The 21,185-nt window shown below is 54.5% G+C and overlaps 1 protein-coding gene across 4 annotated transcripts in view; it reads left to right on the top strand.

Annotated features, from left to right (window-relative positions):
- The first annotated feature begins 454 nt into the window (after nucleotides 1–454).
- ZBTB46 (zinc finger and BTB domain containing 46) overlaps nucleotides 455–21,185 on the top strand; it is a 61,274-nt gene continuing 40,543 nt past the window's right edge. For all 4 annotated transcript variants that reach the window (XR_004297438.1, XM_032387618.1, XM_032387619.1 and 1 more), the window contains exon 1: nucleotides 455–529. The gene's annotated coding sequence lies outside the window, so the exon portion shown is untranslated. The remainder of the gene's footprint in view (nucleotides 530–21,185) is intronic.

Raw genomic sequence — 21,185 nt, forward strand, 5'->3', positions numbered from 1 at the left:
CGCGGGGCTGCGCGCGGAGGCGGTGGCGGCGGCGGGGCTGCCCGGCGCCCCTCGCCCTCCGCGCCTCCTGCCGCCGCCGCGCTCCCTCCCCCGTCACCTCCGAAAGGGGAATTTTCCAGCTGGTAATTTCTGCTGCGTCAACGCCCGGCCCCAGGAGGCAGCCCAGGGGCGTCCTGGCGCCCCCCGCCCGCGCCGTCCCGCGCGCCCCCCGCCCGCGCCTCCGAGCCGCACCCGGACCCGCCCGCGCCGAGTTTGCCAAGAGTCGGAACTGCGGGAGGTGGGCGCGGGCGGGTCCCCGCGCCCCACCAGGCCTTGGGGGTCATTGTCTCCCCCTGACGCCGGGCACCGGTCTCGTCTCCATTTTAATTGCTGGATAAACCAGGGCGCAGGGGCCTCGGGGCCGGGCGGCCAGAGGAGCGCGGAGGGGACGGGGCGCGCGGAGCGGCGAGGGGCGCGCGGAGCGGACGGGGCGCGCGGAGGGAGCCGGGTCCGCCGCGAGCCGTGTCTTTGTTTCTCCGTAAATAGACATGTCAGTTTCACAGGGTAGCACGAGTCACTGTCTGACAAATCAATCCGATGGCAAATGGGGAATTTTCTACGCCAGGAGGAGGGCTGTGGCTAGTTGGGGTTCCCCCGGCCCCGCTAACAAATTTATTATTTGTAGGTTTAACGGACCACGCACAATAGGGCTGGACCGAGGAGCCTGGGTACAAACCAAAAGGGGTGAAGAACAGATATTTTCTGACACCGAGGAAATATAAACAAAAGAAAGTTTGACTGAGATTCTCAGCGAATTTCCTCACGCTTTCCGTGCTACAATCTCAGCGGCGCATTTGTCGAGGATTACAGTGGCAAGATTGTTATCCGCATTGTTTAAAGAAATGCTAATTAGGCAACGCGTTTTGCAAACTGCTGGGCGCGGACACCTGTGCACGGAGTGCTCACGCGCATTTTAATTGTTGTCAGTTGTAGAATCTTTCATATTGGATTTATTATCAAAGCTAACTTTCCGTTTGGGTAACAGACTTGTGGATTCACTCTATGGCTGGCCCGCACGCTGCAGGAATGGAAAATGGTTCGTTCATCAAAAGGAAATTTAGAGAAGGGTTTTTCACATGAATAATGAAGTAAACAGTAGTATTTTACCATACTAGAATCCTTCCTCTTGGTTTATTTTGTGATAGTTTTACATATTTTGAACTGAAAACTTTGGGATGCCTTGTTATTCCAGAAAGGATTAATAGGTCTACCTAGGCAGAAGTTACTGAGATTTAAGCCCTGGGTCCCCTATAAAGCTAGTGATCATCTTCATATCCTTTACTGAAGGAGGGAGGGGATGGTTATTGAGTTTTCTTTAGGAGATGGTGGAATGTACTCACTTTAGGCTATTCAGAAGCCCCAAATTCAGCCTTTCCTGGAGGGCAGCCTTGGGACAACATTTAATTGAGCCTCTCATTGACATCATCCTGGATGTAAGAATTTTGTTTTGATGAAATAATTTCTGCTCAGGGTTAGCTGTTTTCTGTTTGAAAATGCGTTGTTCCTGTGCTCAGAGCTCAGTGTACATCCACTCTCCGGTGTTCAGGACTGGCTGGTTGTTGCCTGCAGGGGCACCCACCCTCTTTGATGCTCTGTCCCCACTCAGTTATCCAGGGCGGTCCCTTGGACCCTTGCCCCCGTGACACCTGTGTTCCACCGGCACACAGCACAGAGAGGATGGGGTGAACTCCTGGAAAGGGCAAGACCACTCCGGGATTGGAGGAAATCCTCAAGCCTGAGGTCCCTTCGCTGACAGAAGGGGTGTTATTTACAAACATGTTACACAAAATTAAGTTTTAACAGAGTGAACTTTCCAACATTGTCCTTATGTGGGGCTTTTCAAATTAAGAGAAATTGGGCCACTCTGTCCCTGTGGTCTGTGTTTCTGGGACAGCTGTTCAGCATTTCTGCTTTGTTCTCTACCAGAGGTCTTAGACCAGCCTCTAAGCGCCAAGGAGACCCATTTAGTGCACGGTGTTTAGAAAGTGCCACAGCCCGGGAACCTGAGCTAATTCTTCACTGTGCCCAGGTGCCTTCGTGGCTGGTCTGTCAAAGTTCTAGAAGCTGCTGCTCCTCCTTGTCCTACCTTGCACCCCACGTCACAGCACCTGCCACCGCACTCCCCTGCTCTGGGGGTTTCATATTCCTCCGTGACTCACGGTCTCATAAATATATAGGCTTTTTCTTTCTTCTGACCTAACATATTTTACCTTAAAGTCTGTTGAGTGATGGCACATTGTCAAGAATTCCCCTGTGTGTCTGCCCCTTCCCCTGAAAAAGGAGATCCTTCTTGTTGGTACCAGTTGGCTTTAATGGCATGAGTGCTAGGAATAAGTGGATGATTAAAAATCTCTATTGAGGCCACAAGACTCATTTAAGTGTTTGAAACACTGTCTCATCCTGATCATGGTTCTGATGTCCTCTGCCCCCACCTCTGGCTGTGGCATGGCTGGGGTCTCACACCACGAGGTCAGGGAAGGTTTTCCCTCTTTTCTGCCATTCCAGCCTAAATACTTTGTGTACCTTATGTATGCACACTTAGGCTTTGTGTTCTGGTTTGTTAGTGAGGGCACAATACGGCCTATAATATTACTTGTAGATGAAAAAGTTGTGGAAAAGAGAAATAACCTTTCCTTGCAAACTAAAAAGTTGTGTGTTGAAGGATAAAAGGAGCTGGGCTGGTCAAATTCAACCTTAGTGTGATTTACACAAAGTTTTCTGTTCAATTTCTTTTCTTTTTTTTTTCTGTTCAATTTCTTTTTTTTTTTTAAAGATTTTATTTATTTATTTAACAGAGAGAGACACAGTGAGAGAGGGAACACAAGCAGGGGGGAGTGGGAGAGGGAGAAGCAGGCTTCCCGCTGAGCAGGCAGCCCGATGTGGGGCTCGATCCCAGGACCCTGGGACCATGACCTGAGCCGAAGGCAGACACTTAACGACTGAGCCACCCAGGTGCCCCTTTTCTGTTTCAGATTGAAAAATTACTAAGTATTTAACATCATTTGGACTCAAAAATTGCTAACCTAGGTATTTTAGAATAGAAATCGAGAAATACTGTTCACATATTTTTCAACAGCATTTACAGAGCTTTTGTGTCTCGGCAGGTGTGTGTTTGAGTCACATCAGAGCGACGTTCCCAGGGCTTCTCACTCATGACAACTCGGGCATTGTCGAGGACCTGTGATGGGCCACCTTTAGGCCAGGTTGGGGACAGAGTTTCTGCAGGGAGTTGGGGATCTGTTGGCACAAGTCGAGCATTCCTCAGACACAAGAACCACTAATGTGACCCAGTGTAGGTGACACATGCTAGTGAAACACCCCCAGAGCTTGGAGGGGAGACAGAGTGCAAATTGTGGGGAAGGGGGCATCTGAATCCCCAAAGGCCGCTGGAGGGAAAGGGCATCGGTGCAGACTCCTACCCCGTTGGGCACTGACCCTCTGGGTCCAGACCTTGTGGCGCAGACTCCATTGTGACCTCTGCTTTGCCGAGGGTGGATGGCTGGTGAGAGGGCAGGACTGCAGGGCCAGGTGGCTTCTGGGGCCGCTGGCAGCGATAGCGGTTTCAGACCCCGCCTCCCACGGGGTGCACAGGCCACTCCGGGTCTTGGAGGAGCCGCGGGGAAGGGGTCCCTTGCCCCCATCACTACCTGCTCAGGTGGAGCAGGTATGCGCACCTCCTCCCCTGTTCTGTCAGCCGGGAGGTCTTTCCACTTGCCAGCAAAACTAAGAAGATCCACACGTGTGTGGGAATAATCGCTTTTTAAAACGGCCTCGTTTATAAAGAATCTGGACAGCCTTGCTACTCACGTGGTGCAGTCTGCAGGCCCCTCACCGCAGCGGAAGCCGCCCCCGTAGCTGGCACAGGTGCATCCAAGGGCCCGTGTCATCCTCGTCTCTCTTTGTAGAAAGAAAGAAGGCACCTCTGCGTCTTGGGCCACATCCGGACGGTTTAAGAGCCTCAGTGTTAAGAGCTGCCTCCGTGAGGGATGGACGGGATGCACCACAGGGGCGCTATGGCTGATGGGGCGTCGGGCAGGTCACCTTCTTAGTCCGTGTGCGGGGGGGTCACCTGGCGAGTGCAGGGTCTGACCTGCGGTCTTCCGTCCGTCCCGCTCTGAACGTTCAGTCCTGCTGTCACGCCTGAGGCACGGACAGCAGAGTGAGTGATGGCTCTCGGTTGGGCAGATTCAGCGTTGACCTGCCTGCAGAGTTGGCCCTTGGTTTCCGGGGTGTCGAGGGGCAGATGCAGACAGATAGGCTTTCTTAGAAACACACTCACGTAATCCGCTCCCCGGCCCTCGCGGCAGAGGAACGGTGTGTGAAGGGAGCCGCACGCTCACATAGCACCCAGAGCTACCTGTGCCGCGTGGGGAAAGCCCAGCGTGGTGGGGACTGGGCAGCTGAGTGCAGCCAGCGTGGGGCCAGAGCGTGGTCGGAACAGCATCGTGAGGGTTGCCCAGAAGAGCCCGGGAGGAAGATGATGAGAGCCTTCGGGCACCTGTTGCGTTAGGTGGTGCCGTGCCCACCGAACCGTAGTCTGTGGTCTTCTTGTCTTGGTGTGGCCCTGTTTGAATCTGAAAACGGCTGATTTTCTTTTCTCATCCCATCCCACTTAAAGCAGGGAGGCTTCTGAGCAGCAGTATCCTTTTATTTACGAAGCTCAAAGTCAGCTTGGGAAATTTTGAGAGAAGCAGAATTACTCAGCTTCATTTTGAGGTGAAGAAGGCGCTCGCTGTGGAGGGTAGCGGTTTGCCCAGGACTTACAGGGCACACAGGCCCTTGCTCATCGTGCAGACCCGCTGAGGGCCTGGCGGTGGTCCTGTGCCCCAGAGGGAACCTGCCCAGACCTTGTGGAGTCAGATGCTCCCCTCCTCGCGTGCGGTCATCACCTGGGGAGGGGGATGGGGCCCTTGGGCCTGAGCAGGTGCAGCGTCTGCCGGTCCCCTCCCTCGTGTTTCTCCATGTGTGTGCAGGGAGGTTGGCACCGCTGGGCGTTTCCCAAACAGCAGCGGGTGGTGTCATATCATGGTTCGTGTTTGGGTCCAGGCGCTGGAGCATAGGAAGCCGCCCGTCTGTTGTGGGACTGAGCCAGGGAAGTCCCAGGGATGACAGTGTGAAGGCCTTCTGCATTCTTCTCTTGGGGAGCCCCTCGGTGCGTGGCCCGGGTGCAGACGTGGGCTCAGGGAGGCTCCCGCAGCCTTCCACGACCCCGCCCATGCGGCGTGCCCCACGGACAGGCTGAGGCCCCCCTCGCAGAGGCTCGGCTTGTTGCCCGCATTCAGCGCCTCATTTTCCCGTTTCGTTTCGTGTGTCTCTCAGTCCTGCTCGGTCAGCACTTCCTCCCTCCACTTCTGAAACGTTAAAGGTGGGAGTTTCCCTGTACAAAGCTTCTGAGATGAGAGAAAGTTGAGGATGTGAGGTCTTGCAGACCGGGTCCTCACAGCTGGTGAGTGCTTGGGGCCGGCCGCAGGGTCTTCTTATGTTCTGAACATTTTTAGTAACATCGCAAAGTGCCTGTCCTGTGATTTGGAGTGACTATTACTGGCCGTGTAACCGTCTGTAATTTTTTATTTCTGAAGAGTAACTGAAGGAGTCAGGACATTTATTTTTTTAAAAGATTTTATTTATTTATCTGAGAAAGAGACAGAGCATGAGCAGGAGAGGAGCAGAGGGAGAGGGAGGGAATCTCCAGCAGACTCCCCGCTGAGCACGGAGCCGCTGAGGTGACATGGGGCGTGATCTCACGACCCTGAGATCACGGCCTGAGCCAAAACCAAGAGTCAGACGCTCAACCGATTGCACCAGCCAGGCGTCCCAAGGAGTCAGGACATTTAGGAGCACACGGGCACTTCCTAGACAAAAGCTAAGGCTCTTGTTGAGTGAGGGGAACATTTTTGAGTCATCTCACTCCGTGCACTTCGGTAATTCTGTTCGGCATTGCATTACTGAGGTGCACCTGCTCGTCGTACTTGCCATTCTGTCTTTGTTTCTGGTTATACACGGGTAACTGCATAAATGGAAGCTTACGTGTTTTTCCACGAGAATACGGTTGTTTTCCTTCACCTGTGGTGATATAGAAACACATTTGTATATTATTTCATTGCTTTTATTTTGTTTTGTGTGAAGACTTTTTCCTTCAACTTCAGAGTGTTTTGAAGACCTTTTCAGAGCTCCTTAGCAGACACAGTCTCCATTGGGGCAGTACACGCACGTCCATGACTGGCCCACTGGGAGGCTGAACAAAGTGGTTTTTAATATTGGGTAACCTTGACTTTCTCATTTTTTTTTTCTTATGTTGGCAGAATGAGATCAGAACAAGGAGTGAAAAGGTGACAGTGCCTTTGGACGTCCCTTTGAGTTAAAGTTGGTTTAATAGGGGGCGCCCGGCTGGCTCAGTTGAAAGAGCATCCTGGGGGCGCCTGGGTGGCTCAGCCCGTGGAGCGTCTGCCTTCGGCTCAGGTCATGATCTTGGTCCTGGGATTCAGTCCTGCGTTGGGCTCCTTGCTCCGCGGGGAGTTGGCCTCTCCCTCTCCCTGCAGTTCCCTCTGCGTGTGTGTGCGTGCACGCGCACTTTCTCTCTGACAAATGAATAAATAAGTCATAATCTCTGACAAATAAATAAATAGATCTTAAAAAAAAAAAGGGAACAGCATTCTCCACTTCGTCTCAGAGTCGTGAGTTCAAGCTCCATGTTGGGTGTAGAGATTACTTAAATAAATAAACTTAAGAATATTTAAAAAAAAAGAGAGAAGTTGGTTTGACACCTGCCCCCTGAACGGGACTGGACAACGTGGTGAATGGTCCACGTGGTGAATGGTCCACGTAGTGAATGGTCCACGTAGTGAACAGCCAAGGTGCGACAGCCCGTCTGGAACCTGGCTTCTCTGCTCTGCCTTCACGGCCGCGGCTGCCACTGTGTTTTCTTGAACATGGCGGAAACCCACCTGCCACAAACCCTGGCGCGAGTGACCGGTGGGCGGGAAGGTTGTTGGTGGTACTAAGGCGCGCTCACGATGGAGAGAGCCGTGAATGTCCTCCGGTGTGCGTGTGTGCTCGGGGGCCTGAGGAGCAGGTCAGGAGGGCTCAGCACCGAGAAGCTGCCTTCCTTCCCCGTGTTGTGCAGGTCTGCGCCCGCACAGCAGCTGGGTGGTCAGCCGAACACCAGATGTGTTTCGCTCTTTTCCTCAGAGACCGGTAACCACGCCGTCCTTGGAGAAGGCACAGCAGGGCAGGGCCCCTCCTCAGCTTAGTGGCACAGTACCCAGATTTGCTTGAGATCATTCATGGTCATCTTTTTCCTTAAACTGATCTTTGCCTTGTCTTGAGCGAGAATAGCCACGAAATCATGAGTCTGATGTCTTGGTTGCTTTTTTTGGTACACCCTGAAATGAACATGTAACTGTCAGTATAGATTCGGGTTTGTCCGGAGCCGGCAGAAGGTGGCCTTGGCACCACGGTGGTGTGCGGACCACCCCTTGGCAGGGGCCCGGGATACGCCTGGGTCCACCCTTCCCCGCAGCGCTGCCTTCCGCTCTGTGCCTCTGGAGTGGCCCCTGCCCCACACCTCTCAGGCTCAGGCGGGCGCGTGCTGTGCTCCGCACGTCTCCCTCGGCAGCCTGCTGGGGAAGGACCAGAGCTCCGGCCGCAGGGCCACAGGCGGCTGAGGGGCTGCGCTCCCATTCCCGCCCGACCTGCGGATTCCGAACACCAGCAGCTTTGCCGCATGGCTTTCCCGGGTGGAGGGCAGACCGTATCAGGGGTTCTCACCGCGGAGCCCCTCAAGAGCTTCACCGCACACTGCTGAGTTGGATGGGGTGGGTGCTGGTGGACACAGGGCGCCAGGGGAGGAACCCTTCCTGCCGCGTGTCAGACGACCACAAAGCGAGCAGTCGGTGTAAGTTAGGTCGCGGCTGGTAAGAGTTTCCTGGGGCGGTCGTAACAAAGCAAACCTGGTGTCTACACAATAGAGGTTCATTCGCTCGCAGTCCTGGAGGCCAGAGGCTTAAGTCCAAGTGTGGGCAGGGCCACACTCTCGGCAAAGGCTCCCAGCGAGACTCCTTCTGCCTCGTCCGGTTCTGGCGTCTGCGCGTAATCCTGGCTGTTCCTTGGCCTTTGGATGCTTCGCTCCAGCCTCTCCGGCCCTGTTCGCACGGCCTGCTGCCCGTGTGTCTAGATCAGTCATACTGAACCAGGGTCCACCGTAATGACCTCCCCTTAACCTGCAAAGACCTATTCCAAACAAGGTCACGCTCACGGGTGCAGGGGTCAGGACGTGAGCGTGGCTTTCTGTGGGCCGTGGTCTGTCCCTGGCATGCTGGCACCCGTGTTTCCCAGTCTTGCGTGTTGTCCCTTCTGGGACCTGCAGAGGCGGCAGGTGAGTGTGTGGCAAGCCCGTACCCAACCCCACGCCTGCCGCGAGCGGGGCTCTTGCCGGCCAACACGTCCTTCTGGGGACGTGATGGAGACGGGCCTCGGACACACAGACGGCCATGCCGTCTGGGGACAGGTGCGGCGGGGCCCGGCTGGGGGACAGTGATGGGGTCGTGCACTTCTGGGTGGTGGTGAGTAGAGGTGGAGTAAGGTACTCAGTGGGTACCCTGCAAGGGCAGGGGCGGCCGGTTGTTGCCGCTGCTCCAGAGCAGGCGGTGAGGCCCCTCTGGGCACTGGCCGGAGCTGGGCACCTAGTGGGACCTATGTTTCTGGAGTGTTTTTCATGCTTCCCCTGAGATTCACCAGAAAACGAAGGATAGCAGCGATGGAGACAGTCTTTAAATTCAGAAAACCTTCTCGTGTGCTGAGGAAACACGTGGAACTTAACACGTCAAATGATGCCGTTAAGTGGCAGGTCTGAAGCTCCTAACTGTGAAGTAGCCGTGAGACTCAGAGTGTTCTGTGGTGCCTGCAGCGTCCGTGGGCACGTGGACGTGGCTGTTGTGGTTTACTGTCTGCATTCACAGAGGTGCGGTCCCTCTACCATGGACCCTGAGGTCACCAGGAGGGTGGGAGGTCACTTAAGGAGCTCGGGTGCTGTGTGCTCCCTGGCCAGGCGGGGGGGGTCACTGCTGTCACCTCCAGTCACGCTCACGGTCCCCCCACAAGTAACGGCCCCGACGGGGGATGGAGCAGAGGCCCCTGCAGACTCGTGTGGGCCGTGGTCTGCAGGATCCGACCCAGATCAGAGTCTCTCACGCATCTGCATCACTAAATCACAGATTCTCCCGAACCTGGAAAAGCTCTGTGGTTCTTCCAGAGCCTGAGGTCTAGACACGTACCTTGGATGTCTTCAGGTAGGCGCTGAATTGGAGACGAGGTGCCGTCCCCCGGCTGCCGTGGTTCCTGCAGCTCGGCCCCTCCCGTCTCTTTGCTCTCCCTCCGTGTCTTGCTCTGCGGTGTTTACCGTGCACTGTGTCCCTCGAAGGGCTCTGCCGAGCGTGGCGGCCACGCACACCAGCAACACTTCCCAGCTGCCACGCCGTGGCCAGCCAGAGCCGCGCATGTCTTCACTGTGGGACCGGAGTCTGGGCACGTTCCACTGGAGGTGGTGCCTCTGAAATCTCGTTTATTCTGTTTGTACTATTGATTTGTTGAGAAATTGGAGCTGTTGGTGCCGTGTGTTGGCCTCGCTGGTTGCATCCTGTGACCTTGAGAAGCCCTCCCTGTTCCCCTGTGAGGGTCTGTAAGAGCAAGTGCAGGTGTGTGGGGCCGTGTGGGAGGCGCTCAGCCCCCGCAGCGCAGTCATGACGTGCCCATCAGAATTTTCAGTTTGTGGGGCACCCGGGTGGCTCAGTCGGTTAAGCATCCGACTCTCGGTCTCGGCTCAGGTCTTGATCTCAGATTGGAGGAGCCCACGGGGCTCGATCCCACGACCCTGAGATCATGACCTGAGCCGAAATCAAGTTGGATGCTTAACCGACTGAGCCACCCAGGTGCCCCTGTGTACATGGAATTTTCAAAATAATTATTATCTATATAAGTTTTATTTTAAAATTTAAGATTTGTCATTGGTTGATAAAGCATAGGAACGTCTCGTAGATTTGTTTAATCTATGAGAAAGGCCTTACTTCTCTTTAAGTTGATTTTCTTTTTTTTTTTTTTTTTTAAAGATTTATTTATTTATTTATTTGAGAGAGAGAGAATGAGAGAGCAAGCACATGAGAGGGGGGAGGGTCAGAGGGAGAAGCAGACTCCCTGCCGAGCAGGGAGCCCGATGCGGGACTCGATCCAGGGACTCCAGGATCATGACCTGAGCCGAAGGCAGTCGCTTAACCAACTGAGCCACCCAGGCGCCCTTTAAGTTGATTTTCATTTAGTTTTCACTGAAACACAAATTAAGTTTCCCTCTGCCTCTCTTTTTCATGTGGGAAAAGTGGGTGTGTAGTTCCACTTGGGTTTGGAACTTTCCTGTTAGTGAGAGAGTTTGTTGCAAAGGGGTCGTCTCGGCGATGGGTCAATGCCAGAGTTTGTTTGCAGTTTAATAGTTGCAGGTCTTTCCTTTTGAATATTTTTTTTTTAATTTTTATTTATTTATTTATTTGAGAGAGAGAGAATGAGAGACAGAGAGCATGAGAGGGAGGAGGGTCAGAGGGAGAAGCAGACTCCCTGCTGAGCAGGGAGCCCGATGCGGGACTCGATCCAGGGACTCCAGGATCATGACCTGAGCTGAAGGCAGTCGCTTGACCAACTGAGCCACCCAGGCGCCCCTCCTTTTGAATATTTTCATGCATGCTTCTCGTCTTGTTTGGAGTTGTGAGCTACTTTTGCCTTAGTTTTCCCCCCAGATAAGTCATTTTTACCCACAGTGAACACTGGGTCTGAGGAGTGTGCGAGCTGACTGCTCTGAAGCAGACAGACAGTCACATGGCTGAGTGACGCGAGTTTGCTTCTAGAACTCCTGTGTCGTGAAGAGAACGCTGGCATTTCCGCAGAGCTGGGGAGGAAAGTGGGTTTGTTCACCCATCACTGTTCACACACAGTTTCCTGAGTCCTCAGAAGATGAGGAGGCCAAAGCTCCAGTGGTCTCCCTCCTCCGACCCCCGCAAGCTCAGAGTCCGGCCAGGTTAGCCTCAGCTCAGGACTCGGTGGGCCTGACAGGGCCTGGGGACGCCGGCCGGCTTGCCCCTCGTGCTCACAGGCCAGTGTGTATGGCCGTCGTCCCTCTGCCATCCTGCTCAAGGGCACTTAGCTGCCGCCCTCTTTCCTGGACTACCAGTCAGTGGACGATGTCACCGCATTTAAGGTGCCATCCCCTTTGTCCAAGAGCAGAGGGAAATACTACTAGAGAAAGTGACAGTCGGATGGCCTGAGCTCAGGGTCCCGCTGAGGAATTTCCTTTTGCTCCTTAGAAGTCAGAGTCGGGGTCCCGGGGCTTTGGCAGCCGCTCTGTGCCATGTGGTCAGGGGGTGCAGGCAGGAAAGACCAGTCTGTGTTCTCCTCGTGGGACCCTGTTCCATGCGGTTCCAAGGTTCTAGATGAGCCACGGGCTCTGCAGGGTTCTGGGACCGGAGGAGGCCGACTGTCCTCGGTCCTGTTAGGAAGATTCGTGAAAGTCAAGCACAGACTCCCCCATGGTGTTTCCACCCCACAGATAGGAGTGAAGAAGGGTAAGTATGGATTTCTCTCATATTTTTTGCTGGATTCCTCCTCCTGGACGTTAATTTCATATGTGCTATCCTGCTCCATGCAAGTGTCGGGTAGGTTCATTTTCTGTCTTTGAGTTTTATGAATAAGCAACTGGCTTTGGAGGGAAACAGGGGATGTGAGCAGACATCTCAGGGTCCGTGTTCTCGGCTGTCATTTCCTTCAATTTATTTCTTACAAACTTCTGAGCATCAACGTAAACATTTATTGTTCCTCTAAGTTGGGTCTTGTTCAGTTTTAATATGTCATATTCTTCTCGGCTGTTTTCTGACTGTCAGGCATTTGGGTAGTTTTTTACTTTGTGCTAATATAAATAGCAGTCTTAGCAGCGTCTTTGAACAAATTAGCATTTGGGATCATTTCCTTGGGGTAGAATTTCCCACAAGTAGAATTACTGGTCAGGGACGCACACGTCTCGTCTCGCCACGTGCTGTGGGCTGGGCTGCAGAAGGACAGCCGCTCCTGGTTCTGTGGTGGCCCGTGACCACCATCACTGGGGCGTACAAGTTCGTGTTAATTTTTCAGCTTCATGCATGTAGATTTTTTCTTGGAGATCTTTTCTCAGAATCTAGTACGTTTCCCTCGGTTTCCTCTAGGTCTTGCCCAGACACCTCTGAAGGTTTAATGTTAGGCCCCAGGATTAACTTCGACACTGCCTGTGGGGCTCGCCCAGCAGCCCTGCCGAGACCAGCCTCAGGTGTCCTCCCCGTGGGGACTGGGGGTAGGAGCGTGGGGCGGATTCGGTGACGAAGGTTGTACCTGGGCTGTGTGGCACAGACCCTTGCTCCTGAGGGCTCTGTCATGCAGGGGTGCCCCCCACCCCGGCAAGTGTGTCCCGGATCCCCCGACCCGTGCTGGTGAGGACGGTGAAGCCCCCGGGACCCCTCCCCGCGGGCTGCCCAGAGAGCCAGCACTTTCCATGCCCGCTTCCTTCAGCTGTGGTCACTGCCAGAGGGCAGACCTGGAGAGCCCCCCGTGTGCCCGCCCCGCAGAGCACTGAGTAGTCCCCCTCGAAACCCAGGTCTTTCCTTGTGAATCGGGAGTTTCATTTCTTAAAGTGCCTTGGGGCTGGTCCCAGCTCAGCCCTTGACGGAGAGGGGCTTTCCCTGGGAGAGGCCCTGTCTCCCTTACGTGCCAGAGACGGGGGACAGGGTGCCTTAAGCCTCCCTCCGCCCCCCAGTTCAAGCCCACACCTTGCCCAGGGAGGAAGAACCAGCCCCTCCCCCAGGGCTCCTCTCACGAGGCCCCCACCTCAGGGCCTGCTGGCCAGGTCGGCCCCAGCTCGGCCTCCCGCCTTCATCACGTGCCCCAGGCCTGTGCCCCAGCTGGTGCTGCTCTCAGTCGGGGGCTCGGCTGGCCGCTGTGGGGGATGCTGGGGACCGGTGTGACCTGTGCATTGCTGAGACCTGGCCAGTTCTGGGACTGGCCTTACTGTTCATGTCTGCGTGAGTTAGGGAAGCTGGTGGATCCATCACTGGGGGCCACGCGGTGGAGGTAGGGCTCGTCTCAGGCCCCGGCTGCCACTGTGCCCCGGGCCCGCTTCCTGCTCCGGCCGTGACCGTTGGCTCACTCAGCAGCCGTCCGTCTGTCCGTCCTTCTCTTGTTCAGTGTGTAAGGAGTGCTTACCTGGGGAGGGCCTGGTAATTTCTGCAGAAAGGAGAGCGGTGCTTGGACACGTGTCAGGTCAGCCAGTGAAGTTCTGTTGGCTACCAGAGCCGCCTGGGCTGGTTCCCGCGGCGCCAAGGGGGCTCGCGCTGTCTGTGGCCCGCCTAAAACGTTTGCGGAGACGTGGCTCTGAGCTGCTTTCCCCTCGCTCCGGGCGATCCAGGCCGGGGGTTCAGGATTCAGGGGTTCGGGACCCCAGCCCCTCTTGTTTGCAGCTATACAACTTTCCAGGAAAGAGTGACTGATTAAAGGTCTAGCATATTACCAGATGGGAACAAATGTCGCAGAACATCTCAAACTGGTCTGTCTGGTTCAGGGGTAGGTGGCAGTTCTCCTCCAACAGTTGCAGGGTGTTTCAAAATGGAAAGTTGAACAAGGCTGAAGGAAGGGTTTCACCTGCTGCAAGAGAGCTCTGCTTCTAGCTGCTTTCCTGTTTGGGGTCTATTTTTGTCTTGGTGGCAGAGAGCACAGTGCGTAGAGTCAACATTTCAAGTCACGGCACATCTCAGGCTTAGAATTCACAGAAATTTTCCTGGCTTATGAAGCTGATCAGCTTTCTTCTTCTTCTTCTTCTTCTTTTTTTTTGATCAGCTTTCTCTTTAAGAAAAAAAAATTAAGGGGCGCCTGAGTGGCTCAGTGATTAAGTGTCTGCCTTCGGCTCAGGTCATGATCCCAGGGTCCTGGGATCGAGTCCCGCGTCAGGCTCTCTGCTCAGCAGGGAATCTGCTTCTCTCTCTGCCCCTCCCCCTGCTTGTGTTCCCTCTCTCTCTGATAAATAATAAATAAATAAATAAATAAGTAAATAAAATCTTTTAAAAGAAAAAGAAAAAAGTTAAGTTGATGTGTGGCTTTTCCTGGGACTTTTGTAACAAAGTATCACCAACTGGGGGCTTAAAACAACAGAAAAGTGTTCTCTGGCAGCTCTGGGGCCAGGGAGGCTCCGGGGAGGGTCCATCCCCCCTCCAGCTCCTCTGGCTCTGGGCCGTGGCCCGTGGCCCCATGGCTCTTTCTCTGCCTCTGTCTTCACATGGGCTTCTCTCTGCCTGTCTCTGTCCAGATTTCCCCTTTCTATAGTGACACCAGTACCGTTGGTTTATGACCTCATCTTACCTTGGTTAAATCTGCAAAGACCCTATTTTCGAGTAAGGTCACGTTCACAGGTATTGGGGGTTGGGCTTCAACATGGCCTTTTTTGGGACACGACTCACCCACAACAGTGGGTGACTGCATCCATCCCCGGCTTTGCTGTGAGCTGACGGGGAACATCAGAGCCCACCCCAAAATGCATGTGCAGTCACGGGGGGTGTGGCTGGTTGGCAGTGGCCTGACCACCCACCTGCAAGACCACTACTCCATGAGCTTCTTCTTCTTCTACCAGCATTTAATATGGGATGTTTAAAAAACATTTCTTGAGGGGCGCCTGGGTGGCTCAGTTGGTGGAGTGTCAGGTCATGATCCCAGCGTCCCTGCATTGGGCTCCCTGCTTCTCCCTCTCCCTCTGCTGCTCCCCCACTCATGCTCTCTCTTGCACTGTCTCTCTCTCTCTCAAATAAATAAAATCTTTAAAAAAATAAAAAACATTTCTTGAATTCCACGTGTAAGCTTTCAGTCCTGCAGGTTTCATGGGAAAAAGGTACTATAGTTGTGTTGACCCAGGAATGTGCTGAGCTCCGAGACGTGGTTCCTGTGCTCAGAGGCTCCCACACTGGACAGAGCAGGCAACAGAGGCTCGTGCGCTCGCTGTCGTGGGAGCACCTGGAAGCTTCCTGGAGGGAGGAGGCAGTGTCTGGAGGCTGGAGGGGCTTCCTGCCCCTCTTCTATTCCGGGCAGAATTTGCCTTTGTAGGTCAGACTTGTTAAATTAGCACGTTCGTACTGCCCAATGCCTCATGCATAACCAGAGTGAGCTAAAAGGAACTTAACTGCCCATTGAGACCAAGCATGGTTTAAAGAAGAAACATCCAGAGTGAGACTCGGATCTAGCGGGACATGTCTGGGAGAATGCGCATAAACACCTGACCTCTTCCCCTTTCTTTCCCCAACCCACAAAACAAATTCCCCCAGACCAGCTTCCCAGCAGCGGAAGGAGAGAAACTGGAAGTCAGAGCAGCCACAGTAACTCAGCCCTCAGGTGGACACATGGGACTGGCCCCTATCTGAGGCCTCTCTCCAGACTCCTGACCCTGCCCGGGCCTTTTCTCTCCTACCTGCCGGGGCATTCTTCTATATGCCAGGACCTGAATCAGGACCTCTCCCCTTGAAGCGCTGGTCTCTGGGTCCCCATCTTGGTGGCTGTGCCCCAGCCACCCTGAGGCCTGGCAGAATCCTCGACCGGCCCGGCATTTGGCTCTCAGCTCGTTCTGGGCCTCTCGCTGGCCCTGCCAGGGCTCTCATGGGGACTCGCTAAGGGCAGTGCCCTCACCGCCTCTGTTTCAAAGTCTTGCATGCACTTGGAACCATCCTGAAACACAGAGGCTCGTTGTCTCTCAAGGTTCTATGGCCGACTGGGTTCTTCTTGTCCATGTGACGTCAGATGGGCCTGCAGTCCCCCGGGAGCTGGGCTGGAACGGCCAGGCAGGTGGCTCAGTGACTTGGTGGGGTCAGGGCTCGTCTGGGATGCTGGGGTGGCCCTTCGCTCCACACCATCTTAGGTCAGCTCCTGCAGCTGAGTAGCTGGGCACAGACCTGTCCACCTACAGAGGTGGACGCTGCCGGTTCCTTGAAGCTCAGTCCCAGGCCAAGGTCAGTGAGGGAGGGGCCGCCCCAGGCCCTGAACTCTGGGGTGGTGGCTCATGGGGGAGCCTCTTCAGAGGCCAGCGCTGCCCTCTGAATGTGTACTGCTCCGTATGGCCCCCCATGAATGGTTTGTACGCCCCTCTGGGGAGCTGCCCCTGCCCAGCCCCTCCCCATGCCCCCACAGCACATCTATGCTGACCTAGAATCCCTGCTGTGGTTCTGGCCTTCTGGGAGGGGGGTGCCCTGTGTGGGAGGTGGGGTGGTGTCCTCAGCCTTGGGTGGGCTCCGGGCCTTGGCATGCAAACACATTGGGTGATGCGGCCTGGAATTCTGCTCCCCTGCTTAGAAATTTGCTCGGAGGGTCATCAGTGTGTGTGTGGGGGCTTCTAGCCCCGTGGTGTTTGGACAGGGGGGCACCTGGGCACTGGGCCCTGTGGCCAAGGTGGGGGTGCATCTGAGAGAGGAAGTGACGCTGAGGCAGGTAGGGAGGTAGGGGCGCTCCAGGCTCCTGGGAGGACAAGGAACTGAAAGAGGCACAGAGGAGGGGCCGGAAGTGGGGGCTGTGCCCATGGGGCCTCCAGACCTGAGGCCGAGCAGCAGGAGAGCGGCCAGGTTTGCATTTTTAGCTCAAGCTGGTGGCAGTGTGGAGAATGTGAAGGCCTCCAGCACCGCTCGCTGTCTGCTTGCCCTCAGCAGAGAAAATTCGGGGAATAGCACGCCCCGTCTCGCCAGCCATGGATGATAATCCGACGTATAGAGAGTCCGATCTGTAAAGCGATTTCTCATCATGGGTATCCTACCCTTGAGTTTTTCAGAACACAGTAAACCATCGAAACAGCCCAGAGTGTGGAAATAACGTCCGTATGGGGAGCTCGGAGCCGAATGTCAGGGCAGCTGAGCTCTGCCCGCGGATGCACAGGGCTGGGCAGAGGGCACCCTCCCCCGGGGGTGAGCAGCGCTTCTCCTACCTGCCCGATTACCGTCGGCCTTGGTGGCGGTCCTTGGCAGATGTGCGTGGCTGCCTAACGAAGAGAAGAACCGCGGACTGAAAGTCTCCACACGGAGATCTCTTCTCTCCCAGCTCTGGGGGCCCGCGTCCTCCTTGGAGGCGTCTGTCCCTTGTCTCTGTTGGGTGCGGACCCCACCAGTCCCGTTGGACTAGGGCCCACCTAGGGACCTCATCTGAAGCAAGTACACCTGCAACGACCCTGTCCCCGAGGGAGGCCATGTGCTGGGGAAGTGGGGGCTAGGAATTCAAAAAATGAATTTTGGGGGCAAAAGCCACCCCACAACAAACGGTGATAAATGAGCACAGGTTTGTAGTTGGGCAAGGATATTTTCACAAAGACAAGCGTCTAATTGCCTTTGTTGAGGCATCATTTACATAGAGCCAACTGCTGTCATTGAAAGAGTGTCTCTCCGGGGTCTGCACACGCGGCCCTGCCCCGGATTAGTTTGCACTTTCCGGAACTCCGTGGAAGACGGCTCGCTCTCTCGTGCTGCCTGTGTGTGGTGCGTCTCACTCCGCACGGTCACCCTGAGAAAGGGACATTAGGCACTGGGCTGGGGGCATGTGGACGCCTTCCTGCCGAGCGTGTCCCTGGTTGGGACACACCCCACTTCCCCGTTTACCTGCAGACGCACATGCGGGGTGTTTCCGGGTTTTGACGGTTACGCGGCTGAGAGTAGAGTGCGTGTGAGCCCTCATGTGGGGCCGTGCTCCCACGTCTCCTCATACCCCGAGTTGGGGTCGTTGGGTCATCTGGTGTTTGTTCAGCTTTTGAGGACGTGGCAAGGGTCGTCCAGAGCGGCCGCACCAAGTGCGAGGGTTCCAGTTGCTCCGCAGCCTCGCCGACGTGGACGTGGACGTGGACATGGCTGGTCACCCTGCCGCCGTGGCCGTCCTGAGGGTGCACGGGCCGCGTGTGCTGGTTGTCGTCGGCGTTTCCCCGAGGCCTGAGGAAGCACCTTCCTGTGCTTGGCGGTTCAGAAATCTTTTGTGTGATGTGTCTGTTCAAATTATGGTCCATTTAAAAAATCTCACCAAAATAACTACAAAGAGCGGTTTTTGGGGTAGTGAAGTTGGCTCAGGCGTCTGTGGGCCACCGCCTCTCCTCCATGGAGTCTCCGGGGGACACGTAAGCTCAGAATGGTTTGGTTCTAGTGCTCGAGGTATCTTGCTTCAACTTTAAAACAGTATTTGTGTGTTAGATGACATTTTAAGGAGAAGCTTAAATAAGTTTAAGTTGAGCTTAACAGACATGCACAAGTTACAGGTTAGAGATAAGAAGGTGAGGTGACATCCGGCGTAACCTAGGTTTGTGTGTGTGTGTGTTTGAGAAGAGTGCTCATGCCGTAAGAGTTGTCTCAAATTAGATGTGGGCTTTTCTTTTTCTTTTTTTTTTTTTAAGATTTTATTTATTTATTTGAGAGAGAATGAGAGACAGAGAGCACGAGAGGGAAGAGGGTCAGAGGGAGAAGCAGACCCCCCGCCGAGCAGGGAGCCCAATGCGGGACTCGATCCCGGGACTCCAGGATCATGACCTGAGCCGAAGGCAGTTGCCCAACCAACTGAGCCACCCAGGCGCCCCAGATGTGGGCTTTTCTTGAGTGGGACTCAGTGACCGGCCCTGGGGGTGGATCCTGCTGCCTAGTGGGGCTGACCGGATGCTTGTGTGCTGGTAACAGGGACACAAGGTCTAAGTTACACCCACTGTTTTGCATTTTGATGGGAACCAGTGGTCTTCCTGGTGGAGCTTCTTACAGATGAGAGGAAGAAGGGACCCCAGGCTGGTCCCTGAACTTGGAACGCACAATGCAGTGAGTGACGTGCATTCACAGCCTTCAGATTCCGTGGTTCTCAAGCATTTTGAGACGTGGTGATGCGTTTGAACTCTCCCCGTGAAGCACTAGCAGTCGCGTGACAGGTGGAATGAGTAATAAATGCACGTCTTCAACAGGACAACCTCTGCTGCTAATTTGTAAACAGGGCTTTCTGGTTGACCCCCTTTCCTTCAGATACTGGTAGGAGAAGGTTTTGGAACGTACTCTGTAACTCCCCAGACCAGAGATTGGTGCCCTGTACTGAGCAGGGTAGGGACTGGTTGGGGAGCTGCCCAGCCCTCAGCATCCTGGAAGTCTGAATCATAGAGCCGGCGGAGAGGAGACTGGCAGGAGCCAGTTCTGGCGCTCAGGTCGGAGCCGCCTGAGCCTCGTCTGTGCCCCTGGGTCGCCATGCCGGGCAGAGTTCACTGGAGCTGGTACGGGACAGCAGAGTGGGCTTGGTGCCACATGCACGCTTGGTTCCGAAGCTGGCTCCTCCGTGGGCCAGGAACTTGGTGTCTTTGAGCTTTGGTTCTCTTGGCTTGCAGTTTGGGGATGCTCTCCATCTTCCCTGGAGGCTGTGGGATTGGAAACGGCACCCGAGTATCACACATGTTCCCTGCCAGAGGACCCCCCTTCGGTAGGAGTCTTGGTGACTTGCGTTGCCCACCGTGTCCCCGGTTTTCCATGGTAAGGGCTCCCGAGTCCATATCAACCCCCCAGCACTGGTCAAGTGACGTGACCTCTGAAGTCTGGTCTGGAACGTGGATCCAAGTTGGTTTGCATGCTCACCATGGTTCCTCTCTGAGGGCAAGGCGAGGACCCCGGGATCATGACCTGAGCCGAAGGCAGACGCCTAACAACTGAGCCACCCAGGCGCCCCTCTATTTTTAATCTTTTGAGGACCCTCCATACTGTTTTCCAAAGTGGTTCTGTTTTATAAGTGATGCTGTCTAATACAGTATCTCTCGATCAGCAAGCTGTAAGTGGGGAACCTAGAGGAGAAATAAGAACGCAAGTTTGGAAAAAACAGCAGGGAGAGGATGCAACTTTGCAGGAGTTTCTGTAGCACCTTTGTGCAGCCTCACGTGCCAGGGTGGTGACAGATCACCCCGCTTGCCCTGTGGGCAACAGGCAACAGCCCTTAGACCCTGACCTTACGATGCTTGGCATCTGTGTTTCTTCATGGACCACAGGCTCCTCTTTGAGAGGGCCCCTTACTTACGGAGGGTGCCACACACGGGCCCTTGAATTCGTGAGTGTACCCTGTGCTCCATGTAGCAGCACAGAAAACTCAGAGATGACAGGTTACCTGTCCACAGGTGTGTGTCTGCAGCCAGGTATGTCTCCGTGACTTGGGCTGTGCCACCAGGGCAGGTGCTCTGCTCGCCTTGCCCTCAGAGAGGAACCATGGTGAGCATGCTTCCATCTCAAGGCTGTACCTCACCTGCCAGGCCGCTACACAACACAACACCTGTGGTCAGGTGGGTGGGACTCCCAGGAGCCCCTTACTGGTGCTGAGAGATTATCAACTTTGTAACGGAAATTCAGCTATTCTCCTAAAGCTTCTTTGGGCTTGGATAGATTCCATGTACCCTTGATATTTTCATAACAGACTCCTATTTTAGACTCCATTTCTTTTTAATGTACAAATAACTTTATCTATTGATGGATGCACTTTCTGGACAGGCTGCTTCCATAGTTTGACTATTGTAAATAATGCTGCTATAAACATAGGGGTGCATGTATCCTTTCAAATTACTGTTTTTGTATTCTTTGGATAAATACGCAGTAGTGGAATTACTGGATCATACAGTATTTCTATTTTTAATCTTTTTTTTTTTTGAAGATTTTATTTATTTGGCAAAGAGAGAGACAGCGAGAGAGGGAACACAAGCAGGGGGAGTGGGAGAGGGAGAAGTGGGCTTCCCGCGGAGCAGAGAGCCAGATGCGGGGCTCGATCCCAGGACCCCGGGATCATGACCTGAGCCGAAGGCAGACGCCTAACAACTGAGCCACCCAGGCGCCCCTCTATTTTTAATCTTTTGAGGACCCTCCATACTGTTTTCCAGAATAGCTGCACCAGTTTGCATTCCCAACAACAGTGCACGAGAGTTCCTCTTTCTCTGCATCCTTGCCAACACCTGTTGTTTCCTGTGTTGCTGACTTCAGCCATTCTGACAGGTGTGAGGTGGGATCTCATCGTGGTTTTTATTTGCATTTCCCTGAGGATGAGTGATGTGGAGCATCTTCTCATGTATCTGTTGGCCATTTGGATGTCTTCTT

The sequence above is a fragment of the Phoca vitulina genome, unplaced genomic scaffold (assembly GCF_004348235.1).
Source record: "Phoca vitulina isolate PV1807 unplaced genomic scaffold, GSC_HSeal_1.0 scaffold50, whole genome shotgun sequence".
NCBI lineage: Eukaryota > Metazoa > Chordata > Mammalia > Carnivora > Phocidae > Phoca > Phoca vitulina.